The sequence below is a fragment of the Talpa occidentalis genome, unplaced genomic scaffold, assembly GCF_014898055.3.
Source record: "Talpa occidentalis isolate TD23 unplaced genomic scaffold, MPIMG_talOcc4v2.1 talOcc4.12, whole genome shotgun sequence".
NCBI classification, from domain to species: Eukaryota; Metazoa; Chordata; class Mammalia; order Eulipotyphla; family Talpidae; genus Talpa; species Talpa occidentalis.
In genome coordinates this window covers 55,389,123-55,403,486 of record NW_023601212.1, presented here as the reverse complement: position 1 = coordinate 55,403,486, position 14,364 = coordinate 55,389,123, and the positions used below count along the sequence as shown (strand labels likewise).

Below are 14,364 nucleotides of genomic sequence, written 5' to 3'. Positions count from 1 at the left end.
CATTGTTTCGGTTTTCTTTCATTTTTATGACTACCTGCAATTGTCCTCTTATTTTATTCTTCATCTTCTCCAATAGAAACATAAATGTCTATGTGAGGGGCTTCTTCTGTTTTATTCACTGTTTTATCCCTAGTACAGAAGGAGTCTTCTTGGTGTGTACAGGTGTTCCATAGATCCTCAACAGAAAAGACTCCCTATGTTCCTACTGGTTTTTTTTTTTTTCTTTTAAACTGGTGAGAAAGGAGACACAAGTCTCAAAGACTTTGGGATCTACCACAACCTATGTTCATCTAGTTAGCAGAAAGAGCAATTAAAATTGTCGTAGAGGAGGCACACTGGGTGTCGGCCCATTGACTGAATGAATGCTAAGGCCGGTTCTACTTTGCGGTGAACAATGCTGCCCGATCTCAAGGACTTGTACAAATCTGCTTTGTTAAAAGGCCCAGAGAGAGCAGTCAGTTTCAGGTAAACCTGATCCATTTGGTCAAGCAGCCTGACTGAGTCTTGGGTGACCATCCCAGCCTGTCTGTAGTATGAAGGAGTGAAGAAGCAGGTCAGGACATCTTGTACTAGTGTGGCTCTTCATTCCCTTTCACCTACCTTTACTTGCTCTAGCAAAATCTAAGTGATTAACTATTGTATCTAATCTATGTTGTAAATCTATCTGCATCATTTTCTCTTTGATTGTGAAGTCCTCTTTTTATTTATTTACTTAATTGCCCCATTATTTCACACATTTTCCAACCATCTCCTGTACTGAAGGACAGAGTCACGTGTAGTTTAAGCATTAAGCAGGTCATGATACACGGCCAGGGCTTCGATTTTGTTCCCAGAGGATAAGTTCAACCTGCAATGATGCACAGTTTGGGAAGTGACTTCTGCCAGTATCTAGACTAGCCAGTACCTTGCTACACCCTTGCCGTTTCAGACTTCCCAAGTTGTCTCGGTTCCCTTTCAGCCGGACATCGGCTCGCTGGAGTAGAAGCGGAAAGAAGCTGCGGCAGCCCTTGTCAAGCGCTGCTGGCCGGCAGCGGCGGGCGCCAGGCGCCAGGGCGAGCGTGGGGCTCCCGCACTGGGCACCGGTGTGCCCGGGAAGGGGCGGGGCCGCCGTGGGCGGTGGGCGGGGCCTGGAGGCCGCCGGGACCACCAATAAAATCCCGAGTCTGCGCGGGCCGTGCGCGTGACGCAACGTAGCGGGCTGCGAGGCTGGGGGCGGAGGGGCCTGGGAATTGGACGCTTTATCTGCGTCCGCTGCGCGGCTGGCGAGCTCCTCGGCCTTGGGCACCCGCGGAGCTGCCCGGAGCCGACCTGCCCCCCAGCCGCGCTGTGGCCGCTTCCGGCTCTGCGCTCCCTGGCCAGGTACCCCCGTCGGACGCCAGCCTCAGGTAAGGCTGCCGCTGCCCAGTCCCCGCTTCCCGCGGGGGTCCCCCACCTCCGCTGGAGAGGTCCGAGGGGGAGGCGGTCACTGCCTCTCCGGCCCGGTGGGCCTGGCCCTGTCCTGGATTGAGGGGGACGCGGCCCAGGGTCGTCACGCTGGGGGAGGAGGGAGAGGTCCCAAGGGTCCTGGGGAGTTTGGGGGATGGGAGGGCGGGAAAGTTATGGTCCGGCGCCCTGTTGGGACACTGTCAGCCTTTTAATCCTCGGAGGGTTTTGGTGTCTCCCCCCAAGTCTTTTGCCAGCTCTCATTTCCAGTAGTAAAGAAAGTTATGGATCACACATTTTATTCCATAAAAAGCCAAACCAGAAGATGCATCCAGAAAGTCAGCTTATTGATTTAGGGGGAAAAACGTGAAGGGATGGATGACAGACACTTCAAGACATTGATATCTCTTTGATTGGGCATCGAAGCCTTTAATTAAGCTCCTATTTTTAAATACTAAGATGTAATTTTCTGTGGTTCGCAAATGCTAGAGCCATGCAACTTAAATGAAATGTATGTTTGGAAGTTATTTGTAAGTGAGAACCAATTGTAAACTTTATTCTCCACGTGTGTGTGTGTGTGTGTGTGTGTGTGTATAGGTTAAGTTCACTGAACTCAGTTATGCTGAGTAGCTATCATCTGTTTAAACTACTTTTGGGTAGGCATGAGAATGGATGTTGGGAAGCTCTGATGCTTTCAAGGGTAATCATTTTAAAATGCACATGTCCCAGTCTATCACGTGCTTACAAACCTCAAAAGATTTCACATTCTCCATAACAGTGTCTTATCTCCAGTTCATTTTAGGTAGCTTCCCTCCTGGTTCTCTGGGTCAAGCCACACTAGCTCTGTGTTCGGCCATAGTCTCTTTCCCTTGACTATTTCCTGATCTTTAAGGGTTTCCTCCACCTTTAAAGCACTGTTACAGTCTTTCCCCAGACATTACTCAAATATTCCAAATATTACTTCCTCAGTAAAGCTAGACCATCCTGGTTAAACCTTCCTAGAACTATTCTCCTTGGTAGTAGTTAATGTAATGACTTTTGTGTAATGAGATGTGTTAGTTAATTAGATGTTTTTTAATTGTTTCCCTTCCTAGCATGCAAATTTTGTAAAGGCTCACTAGTTCATCTTATTTCTGTCCTAATTTTCAATCTGAACCAGCTCCTGGTACAAAGAAAGAATGAATGAGTTTGAGGACAGAGGAAGGAACCTTGGACTGACTGGGAAACATTATTTAGGGAAAAATTATGTTTCCTTTGGGACAGAAGTGGGGAAAATTTTGACAAGGAATTTTCATTTGTCAAATTTATTTTTGGAGTTTATCCTGTAGGAAAAATGTAGCATACAAATGTAAATGAGAATTTGGCAATTCTTTTGTTTTGCTAATTGACTTCTTGACCCAGGCCTTTGATATGTAAATACTGTAGGCTATACTAGGGCAAACTGTTGGGCAGGACTGGGAGAAATTTTATATTTTAGATTCTAAGTATATCTGTAACTGTTACTTTCTCCCCTGCTGAACCTTGGAGTGGTGTAGCAAAGTTCTTTGCCTAAATTTGGTGCTCAGTTTTTTTGTTTTTTTTTTGTTTTAAAAAACAATTTGTATGTTCTTTTGAAAGCTTTGTCAGTGGGAATACTGCAGGCCCACAGAAGTTGATACTTCTTTTCAACTTTCAAACCAGTTCTTTTTGTTTTGCTTCCTTAAGGCAAAATACTTTTACACTGCACTTTATAAAAATTAGTGCATAGATTGAATTCTTAAGAAATTCATGTTCAGGGGCCTCCATGATGGCGTAGAGGTTAAAGACAGCGCTATCAAGCTATTGGCAGCCACTGCAGCATGAGTTCGATCCCAGGCCGTCCAGGGAGCAACCCACATGGCAAAGCAGACCTCTCCTGTCTCGCCCGCTGCTCGCCTCAGCAGTGTACTTCAGTATATCTGCCTGTTCTGCTCCCCACTCTCTCTGGTGAATCCTCTTACCAACACAGACCTCTGGCCTGTACCCCAGTTCTTGTATGCATAAATAAATAAATCTTTAAAAAAAAAGAAATTCATGCTCAGAATGCTGTATTTTTTTAAAGATTTATTTATTTATGCATACCAGAGCTGGGGTGCAGGCCTGAGATGTGGGGGGCAAGAGGATTCACCAGAGACAGAGTGGGGAATACAATAGGCAGATATACTGAAGTACACCACTGAGGGGAGCAGCGGGCAAGACAGAAGAGGTCTGCTGGGCTATGTGGGTCTCCTCCCTGTCCAGGGATTGAATTTGTGCTGTAGTGGTTGTAGATAGCTTCATAGGTTGTGTCTTAACCCCTTGCACCATCAGGGAGGACCAAAGTGCTGTATTTTTAAATCGCTGTCTAGTGAGCATTATGTCACCTTGGATGTAAATGTTTCCACTGCCCTATTGGTTAGTGACTTCGAACCAGTTTCCCAGAATCTTTAGAAATGGAATTGTTAAATGAGGTATGTGATACATCTGTCCTGGAGCCCAGCACTGTAAATGTTACTGGCTTAGTAGACAATGCCTGCTTCCTCCACTGTTGGCCCTTTTGAGACATTTGTCTTATGATCACTGTTTTCACTTCCTAAGCTTATTTTGCAACCCCTTGTGGGTTGCAAAATTTTCAAAGAGGTCTTTGTCCCTCTTCCTGAAACCAGCAGTACAAAAATTAAGTAAATCAAAGTTATTAATGTCCCCAAATTGTGAAATATCCCTTGTTCTGCCACCTGCCTTTTCTCTTGGTCTTCCATGGTATTGACCATAGATTATCTCTTAACTCCTCTAACTTAATTTTAAGCACTAATTGCTCCTGGTTCTCCTTTAGTCTCTTCTAAGCTGTGCTGGTGGTTGGTGATTTTTTTTTTTTTTTTTTTTTTTTGTTAACTGTTCTTTAGTGACCTTGTAATGTTTGGAAAATTATTTAACCATCTATAAAAAGGGTAATAGTAATCTATGCTGCATAGGGTGTTGTGAACCATAGTAAATGCCACAAGCTGCTGCCTGTGTACTGATAATCCTAGATTTTGATGTTTTCTACCGCCCTCTGTATGTAGATGCATAGAATCCTTAGCTTAATACTTAGAAATTTATCTTACTGTCTCCCCATCTCTTATTTGTTCATTAACTTAATTGTGCATTCAGTCAACACAAGTATTTGAGTCCTTTTTGTCTGGTACTATCCTCTCTCAAGCTCATCCTCCACAATTGTGTCTGCGTTCTCTTACTGAGAGACAAATGTCAAGTCATCTTTTTTATTTAAAAACTTCTGTCAACACCTTGTTTATGTTTCATACTCCTTAGAATCATCCTTAAGGGTTCTTGACCTTTTGTCCTTGCCCTTCTAAGTACCATGTACTCAAGCCTTATTCAATCTCTTCCTTTAAGAATTTACCTTCTTGGGCCTCCCTGGTGGCACAGATTGTTAAAGTCTCATTACTATAAAGCTATCGCCAGCCACTGCAGCATGAGTTTGATACCCGGCCAGGAAACTAACCCACCTGGCGCAGCAGACCTCTCCTGTCTTGTCTGCTGCTCCCCTCAGCGGTGTATTTCAGTAGATCCACCTGTTCTGTTCCCCACTCTGTCTCTGGTGAACCCTCTCACCACCCCCTCCTCTGGCCTACACCCCAGTTCTTGGGGTCAATCTTTAAAAAAAAAAATTCACCTTCTTCAGAACAGCTTTCCTAATTAGATGCCCTTAAATTCTATTAGGCATCAAACATGTATTCCTGTCTTACACTTAACATCTCAATTACTGTTCTGTAATACCATTAGGTGTTTATAATTTTTTTTTTAATGTTTTTTGCCCACTAGATTTTCACACCTGGAGGGCACACAGACTGTTGTAGTCATCTTTGTATCCCAGGGTTTGGCATGTAGTAGACCTCAATAAAATGTTTGAGATAATGAATCTATCACCATGGTCTGTACTTGCTCATGTTTTTCATTGAGTGCTTGCTTCCTCCCACTCTGTTTTGATGCTTCAAAAACTTGTATCCCCTCTTTGAACTCTGGATCTGATGTCACTTTCTGGATGAGGACTAGTTTGACTTACCTAAATGTTAGTTATGCCTTCTCTTGACACAATGTATGTGTGTGTATGAAGATGTAGTGGGGGTAGACCTGTATTACAACACAGTGATCTGACATCACTGTAGAAAGAGGTACTTAATAACATGGCTTTTCAGATAATTAGCACATCCTTTTAAATGTCAGAACTTTAAAAAATTTCTTCAATGTGAATTTTTTCCCCTTGCCTTTTATGTTTATTAAAGTACTGTAACCTTTTTCAGATGTGCCAGGGTCATTAAAGCATGAACTTTAGTACAGTCTGCTTTGATACAGTGATGTACTGCAGAACTCATTAAGAAGCAGCCCCTTTGGTCTGATACGGAAAGATCTAGTGTCCCATTTCTATTTTAGTGTTAGCTCCTATCTTTAAAGTTTTTTTCCTTTCCTGTCATCTATAGTTCTGTTTTTATAGTCACTACCATGTTCTGTTTGAAAATGTAAACAGGATTACTGTCCTCACAGGGTGATTATTAAGGTTAAAGGTCCTACCTGAAGGTCTTATCAGAGAGTATGCAAATACTGACTTCCCACTAAAAGGAATTTACTATATATGCAGTGGTGTGTGATGTTCTGTTGTGTAAGTCTCCACTGTTTGATTTCCTGTCACTTTTCCTCATTAATAAAATTGTAAATGACTTGTAAATAAAATTGTAAATTGTAAATGAATTATAAAAAAACCCTCAAAACTATACCTCAGTAAAGTTGAAAAATGCTAAGTACAAAACAAAGTGACATGTTTAAAAAGTTACAATATTATTTCAGTGTTTCACTTATAAATTTAATTTATATGAGCTAGTTTATTTTAATTTATATTAATACTACTATTGTATATAAATAAAAATATAAATACAAATAATGTATAAAGAAAAAAAGGAATTTACTAACAGTTTTATTCATGAATGAATTGATTATTTCAGGAGAATAAGCTCTCAAATTTGAAAGATATTTCAAAGTAAAGGGCATGGCATTTGTCAGCAATTTTTTGTTTTTTTTAAACAGTCTCTCAGGCAACCTAAGCTTAGTTAGGTCCCGAGTAGCAGATGTTGATAAAAAGTTTAAAGAACAGATAAAGAACAGATCAATTTTATGAACATACTTAATAGCTTAAATTCAAAACCAAGTAAATGTCCTCCTGAATTATTTTATTATTACCTTTTAGTATTAACAGGTGAAGTAGAAATAAAAGTAAATATCAGTTTCAGCTCTCATAGTAGCCTATTAGTGATTACTTCATAAACTATGAAGGGCCTTTTTGCTTTATTTCCTTAATGTACATGAAAATGCTTACTAATTATTAATATTTAGCAATTCATTCAGATGTGTATTAAGTGCAGTGTGTTCCAGGCATAGTTCTAGACACTTGGATAAAATAGTGAACAAGACAAAATTTCACGTTTTATGGGGCTCATAGTCTTTGGAATGGGTAGAATATAAATGCTACAATGTATTGACTGAGAAGTGCTCTAAAGAAAAATAAAGCAGGGCAGGTACTTGGGGGAGATTTTCCAGATGGGGAAAATAGCAGATACCTTTAAATATACCTTTAAATGGGAATGAGTGTGGCTTGTTCAAGAAGCAGCAGAAGGCCACAGTAACAGAAGAACATGTGAGAATTATAATAGGAAGTTATGGGTATGGAGGAGGGCGTGAGGGAGGTGAGTGGCAGGTCATGTAGGAGTTATTAGAAGATGGTGAGGACTTAGAACAAAATCCAAGTGTTAGAAGGGTTTTGAGTAGGGAGTGGCTTGCTCTACTTAGCTTTCAGAAGTATTACTCTGGGTGTATTTGAAAAGAAAAAACCAGAAGGGACAAAATAAAGGGAGGCCAGTTAGGTACGACAGTGAGGTGACAATGACTTAGACTGGTGAAGGTAGTGGATGTCATGAATAGGGGTAAGACTGACTCCAAAGCAGAGTCAGATGGACCTGCTGTTGGGTTGAATGAGGGTAAGTAAAGAATCAAGGATGATGCTAGGTGTAGTTTCTTTTAATCTGGGTAAAGGTGACTGCTAGTCCAGTTAACTGAGGTAGGAAAGACAACACAAAGAGTGGTATTGGAGGGAACATCAATAGTTCAGTTGGTCATGTTAAGTTTGATTGAGATATATGTATTAATACAGATATTATCCTTTTGAAGGTGTAAAGTAGGCCTTAATGTATCTAGAACTGAGGCAAGTGTGGGCCTGGTCGGGGAGGGAGTCATCAAAGAATTGTTGTTTAGGTGTCGAGTTAACTGAGGGTGTTCAAAGGTTAAGATGATGGAAATAAAAATTATGGACGTGCTAGTTATTGGTAACAGGAAGTTGTAGGGGAGGCTTTCAGGGAACAAGAATGTCTTGTTGGAGACAAGAAGTCAACGAGCTTAGAGGCCATGATGTGGAAGAATTCGTGGTGGGAGTGGGTGGATGAGTTAGGTGTTCACATTCTTAGTGAATGAGGGTAGTGGCTGGGAATATAGGGCGTGCTTGTGACAAGCTTGGGTGGAATAGTCCCAGTGAAGTTGTTTAAGGAATCAAAGGAGGAACAGTGACCTCAAAATAATAGGAAACAAGGAAGCTTTCGCTCTCTCCAGCTCCTGTCTTTTTTTTTTTTTTTTTTAAAGATTTATTTATGGGGCCTCCCCGGTGGCGCGGCGGTTGAGCGCTGGGTTGCGAAGCTGCTCCGCGGCCTCTGCGGCGCCGGTTCGATCCCCGGCTGCTCCCCGGCCACCGGAGGAGGGTCCCACATGGCGCGCAGACCTCTCCTGCCGCCCGCTGCTCCCCTCAGCAGTGTACCTCGGTCCTTCTGCCTGCTCTGCTCCCCACTCTGGCTCTGGTGAATTCTCTCACCCTCCCGCGCTTCTGACTGTACCCAGTGCATGTATAAACAAAAAACAAACAAGCAAACCAGCAAACAAATAAATAAAGCATGCCTCTATTAAAAAAAAAAAAAAAAAAAAAGATTTATTTATGTATACAAGAACTGTGGTACAGGCCAGAGGTGAGGGGAATGAGATTCGTCAGAGACGGAGGGGGGAACAGAACTGGTGGATTGACTGAAACACACTGCTGAGGGGAGCAGCAGGTAGACTGGAGAGGTCTGCTGCACCATGTGGGTCACCTCCCTGGCACCACTAGGAAGGCCCCCTTCAGCTCCTATCTTAATGGGAGGGCAAGAAAAGGCTGTGGTACACCTTACAAGGACAAAACCCTTGTTAGCACTTGGAAACCATTTAGCATTCATTACAGTTTGAGTTTTTTGCTTTGCAATAGCTGAAGTAGTCGTCCATCTGTCCAGCGAGTGTCTAGGATGGTAAGGGCATAGGTTCACAAGGTCCTGTCTTAGATGCGTGAAAGGTTCAGCTCATCTTCATCCCCCATCTGGATGTTTGCAGTCATCTGCTAACTGGTTCCTTGTTACATTTCTTTCCTTCATTGTGATCCACTCTCCACACAAAAGACAAAATGATTTACCTGTCTAGAGAAGGAATAATTGAGCTGAATATTACTATTATCAACCTGCCTTCATTTCCTGTGAAAATAGCCATATGTTGTTAGCTGACTTGAATGTTGGAGAGTTCAGGTTATATCTCATCTCCATAATCTTATGATTTGTATGATATGAGGATTTGATCAAAATTGAGGGGAGCCATTTTAAATACTAGTACTTCCTCCTCACATCTGTATAATGGCAAAAATAAAATTTGGTAATATTTTCTTGGAAGTCGCATGGCATTTGAGAAAGTATATAATTGTGGTACTTTACTCTCATTTAATATATCATAAAAGCAAACAAGTAGTAGATGATTATGGCTTAATGTTTGACAGTGTCATTTAGCATACAGGTGGTAGATAGGTAGGTATCAGATCACTTGGTTAATTTTTTAAACTTGGTTGTTAATAATAAATTATTTTGCACTTTGTATGTAGTATCTTACATTTTTTTGTTTATAATTCCCTGTGGTGGTATTTATCTTTACTTCCTAGATTAAGAAACAGATTTAGAGAGGTTAGAGGATTTACCTGGGTCACAATGATGTGAGGGAGCAGAGACTCACACTACTCTTGGTATTTTTTATTTTTATTTATTTTTTTATTTTAAAGATTTATTTATGTGTACAAGAGCTGGGGTACAGGCAGAGGTGCAGGGGTTGAGAGGATTCACCAGAGACAGATTTGGGAACAGAACAGGCAGACTGACTGAAATACACTGCTGAGGGGAACAGCAGGTGAGACAGGAGAGGTCTGCTGCGCAATGTGGGTAGCTCACTGGCAGGCCGGGGATCATACTCATGCTGCAGAGGCTGCAGATTGCTTCATAGTGCGGTGCTTAACCCCTTGCACCACCAGGGAGGCACCCTCTTGGCATTTTGATACCACCAAATTCATTGCTTTTTCACTACATCACAGTTCTCAACGCCTGCTTAGTAGAGGCAACTTGAGATGAAATATATTGGTGTAGACAATGATATAAAGATTTTGTTATGGATAATTAGTGTTTTCTTTCTTTTGGTTCACTCCTAAAATAGGTTTTAACTCTGGGTGTGTAATTGTGCAAACTGAGTCCCTGTGAAGTAAGGTTTTATTCTCTAGACAAGCCTGATCGTTCCTAATCTCTACACCAAACATACCTTTAATTTTTTATTTTTCTGCAGGGTACCCATGCTTAAATTGGTTTTTTGAGGCCTGTTATTAACAACATTTGTCTGTCAAACTTGGTTTATTATTCTTTTTCCCTTTTAATTAGTACTTTATGTTTTTTAAAGTTTTATTTTATTTATTATTTTTTAAAAAGATTATTTATTTATACAAGCGCTGGGTACTGTCAGAAGCGCAGGAGGGTGAGAGAATTCACCAGAGCAGGGAACAGAACAGGCAGACTGATGAAATACACTGCTGAGGGGAGCAGCAGGCATGGCAGGAGAGGTCTGCGCACCATGTGGGACCCTCGCTGGCAGCCGGGGATCGAACCAGCACTGCAGAGGCTGCGGGCAGCTTTGCAGTCCAGCGCTCAACTGCTGCGCCACCAGGGGAGGCCCTAAAGTTTTATTTTATTTATTTATACATACAAGAGCTGGGGTATAGGCCAGAGTTGGGGAAAGGGGGGTGAGAGGATTCACCAGAGACAGTGGGGAACAGAACTGGTGGATTGACTGAAATACATTGCTAAGGGGAGCAGCAGGCCAGACAGGTTGCTGCAGTAGCTGCTGACAGCTTCATAGTGCTGAGATTAAACCCCTTGAGACACCAGGGAGGCCCTCAATTAGTACTTTAATCTGCCTGAGTTAATTGATTTCTCACTGGGTTATACTGGTCTCAGCCAAAAGCAAAGTAACATTGCTCTAGTTATCCTGGATTGCTTTCTTTGTGTGATAAATGTGTCATTGCCTATTTTATTTATTGAATAAAGTACTTGCTTATCCTCAGGAGTCTAGGGGGTCCACCCTCACCCTCATTAAGAACAGTTCTTGCCCTTATTGTTGAATGGAAGGTATAAAGCTGCTGACGGTAAAGAGGCTTATTGGCTTCCACCCAGCATATGTTGTTCTCTTGATTGTCTGTGTGAAGAGCACTTGTATCCTATTACTTAGAATAATAGGTTGTGTTATAAACTGATACATCCATTTTCTGCTCCACATACTTCTCACTAGATTTTAGGGACTCAAAGAGAAAACACTGCATAGTTCCTGTCTTTGAGAAGCTTTTGCTTAGTGTGAGAGGCAGATAGTAGTGCTCCGAGAATGGCAGGATGCGTAGAACTCAGAGGGACCACAGATGGGAGATGGTGGTCAAAGGGACTTTAGCAGAGAAGTTGAGTTTGAGGTAACCTTGTTTTTACAGGATTGGCTGTTCAATCTCATTGTTCTTATTTTGAAATGTTATTACTAAGAATACTTGTAGTAGAATCCATTTCTGCTATTGGGGAATTATATGATTTGATTATATCATATGCCAGTTAAATCACCTACCTAGAGGCTTTCTTGGTGGTGCAAGGGGTTAGGCACCGCTCTATGAAGCAATACGCAGCCTCTGCAGCATGAGTTTGATCCCTGGCTGGCTGGGGAGCGGCCCACATGGCGCGGCAGACTTCTCTTATCTCGCCCCCTGCTCCCCTCAGCAGTGTATTTCAGTCAGTGCGCCTGTTCTGTTTCCCACTTTGTCTCTGGTGAGTCCTCTCACCGCCCCCACACCTCTGGCATGCATAAATGTAGTGGCAGGAATAGACACAGTGCAGGTTTTCTATGATCCAGCAGACAGGGTAAAGGAGGAGTCAGAGTCCTCAGTGGCTTTTGCAGGTCTTTTATTGGGGTTTACCACGTACACAGCAAGTAGGGGTACTGGGGGGCTGGGAGGCTGCTTCTGCTGGCGTCCCCGTGACGTCGCCCTTAAAAGCCCAGTCTTAGCCTGGGTGAATCCCATCTACCTATGCCCACACCCTACTCCAGGTGCCCGCCATCAGGCATGCATTCAGGACAACAGGGTTCCGTCATCCTAATGGCGGGAGGGCAGAAAAGCCTGACATCTTTTACCTACCCTACAATAAATAAATAAAATCTTTAAAAAGAATCACCCCCCTATATATTTTTTCTCTTTTGAAAAATTAGGGTGTAGGGTAAGGTAAAAAGTATCAGGCTTTTCTGCCCTCCTGCCATTAGGATAGATGATGGAACCCTGTGGTCCCGAATGCATGCCTCATGGCGGGCACCTGGAGTAGAGTGTGGGCATATGTAGATGGGATTCACCTGGGCTGAGACTGGGCTTTTAAGGGCGGCATCGCAGGGACGCCAGCAGAAGCTGAGAGAAGAAGCAGCAGAAGCAGAACCATGAGAGCAGAGCAGCAGAGATCACCAGAGAGCCCAGAAAGAGTGAAGACCCCTACCTGCCATGTATCCGGTAAATCCCAATAAAAGCCTGCAAAAGCCACCAAGGTCTCCAGGACTCTGACTCCTCCTTTGCCCTGGTCTACTGGATCATAGAAAACCTGCACTGTGTCCATTCCTGCCCCTACATAGGGTAATACTGCTCTACTAACATTATAAAGGTTGAATAAGAAAATGTAAACAACTTTAGTGGCACAGGACCTGGTAGGTACATAATAGGTGCTCATTAAGTTAAAGCTGTTGTTATTACAGCTGTACCTGCTTCTGCTGTGACTCTTGCTTTAAAAAGTGAGTTGGGTTAGCCTGATAAAGGGCAGAGGATAAACAGCTTTTGGAGACAGGAAAAAAGTATAAAGGAAGATATGGTGACTAGACAAATATTTTGGGAATAATAAAAAATAGTAACTACCTTAAAGATTATGTTGAGATTAAAATGCATAATAGTAAAGCATGGAATCACTCATGAGTCATGGTTTTTATACATTATATGTTATGCCTCTAGAGTCATCTTGGTTCATTTGCATCTTTTGAACTCTTGTTTTTTCCCTCTGATTTCTTTTTTACTTCCTGAACTCTTACTTTGAGGGCATTCCTCAGAGTTTAGTTGTTTTCACCTCTGTAATCTTTTCTGCTGTCCTCTGTTAGTATTAATGTAAATGACTTTCAGATTTATCTGTTGCCCTGACCTCTTTCCTAGATTCCTTTTAACTGAACCTTACTAGTCTCCTAAAATTTCCACTGACATGTTCATCTACTGTTGCCTAATTCTGTTTCTCTTGCTTGATATTAGGGAAAAGTAGAAGGAAAATAATCTAGATTTGTCAGTTAGTAAAACACTGCCTTAGAGTAAACCTTGTACTATCTTAATAATGACCTACCTAAACTTTGATCATATTTATCACTCCTAACTTCTTAGTTCTTTACACTTTGCAACTTTCCTGTGTATCCTTTCCTTTTATCTCATTTCCCTGTTGCCAACTTAAATTATTTTTTAAATAGTTAATGATGTTTGTAGTTTGTATCTCACCCAGATCCACATTTGGCCCTGTCATTATCTGTGTGGTCTTGGGCAGGTTAGTGTATGAGACAAAGAAAAGCTCTAGCATCCTAGAGCTGAGCTGTTGTTGCTATCAGCCAGACCTGGTGTTGCTGTGAACTAGCCTGACACTTACCATCTGGCTTGTCTTAAGTGTTTTTCTGTTGAATATAATTTCACTGAACATCAGCATCAGACAAGGCCATTCTGTGACCATGATGGAACAAGATAAGAACAACACCACACCATAATCATGCCTGAACTCAGATGAACAGCAACATTGTCCAAGTCACAAAATAGCCCACATTCCCCTCTCCAGGTGAATGATTACTGGTGATTATTAATTGCAGTGTTAGCCTCTCTCCTTCTCTGAAGAGATTTATTTATCTGTCCACTCAGAATGGACCCTACTTTCTCTTGGCTCCCAAGCCAGAGTGGACATGTGCTGATTTGGACTCCCTTAAAATCACCTTGACAAGTCCCTAAACCTAAGTAACTCATTTTTAGTATACATTTATTGAGACACCCACAGTTTCCTTGGTATGTGCTCCTAATAAACTAGCTTATTCAACAACAGATATGTTCCTGGTGTGTGGGTGAAGACAATAACTGCTTTGAGTCTTATTTTTTTCTTATATGAGCCAGGAGTAATAACATCTTTTTTGCAGAGTTATAAGATTTTAAAATGAGAGACCCCAAAGCACCCAGAAGAATCTTTGTGCTTAGTAGATATTCAGCTAAAGCTTGTTTCTTGTCTTTTAGTAGTCTGTTCATTCATAGTCCCCTGAACAAGACTTAAAAAGATTTTTTTAGAAGTTCTTTTTACCCCCATGGGGTGCTGTGTTCTCATCCTTTAAGACTTGGTTCCAGGCCTCCCTGGTGGTGCAAGGGGTTAAGAAGCAACCTATGAAGCTATCCGCAGCCACTGCAGCACGAGTTCAATCTCCGGCCAGCCAGGGGGCTAACCACAT

The 14,364-nt window shown here is 42.0% G+C and overlaps 1 protein-coding gene across 1 annotated transcript in view; it reads left to right on the top strand.

Annotated features, from left to right (window-relative positions):
- The first annotated feature begins 1,262 nt into the window (after positions 1-1,262).
- Positions 1,263-14,364, top strand: part of SOAT1 (sterol O-acyltransferase 1) — a 60,122-nt gene continuing 47,020 nt past the window's right edge. The window contains exon 1 of the mRNA XM_037506383.2: positions 1,263-1,385. The gene's annotated coding sequence lies outside the window, so the exon portion shown is untranslated. The remainder of the gene's footprint in view (positions 1,386-14,364) is intronic.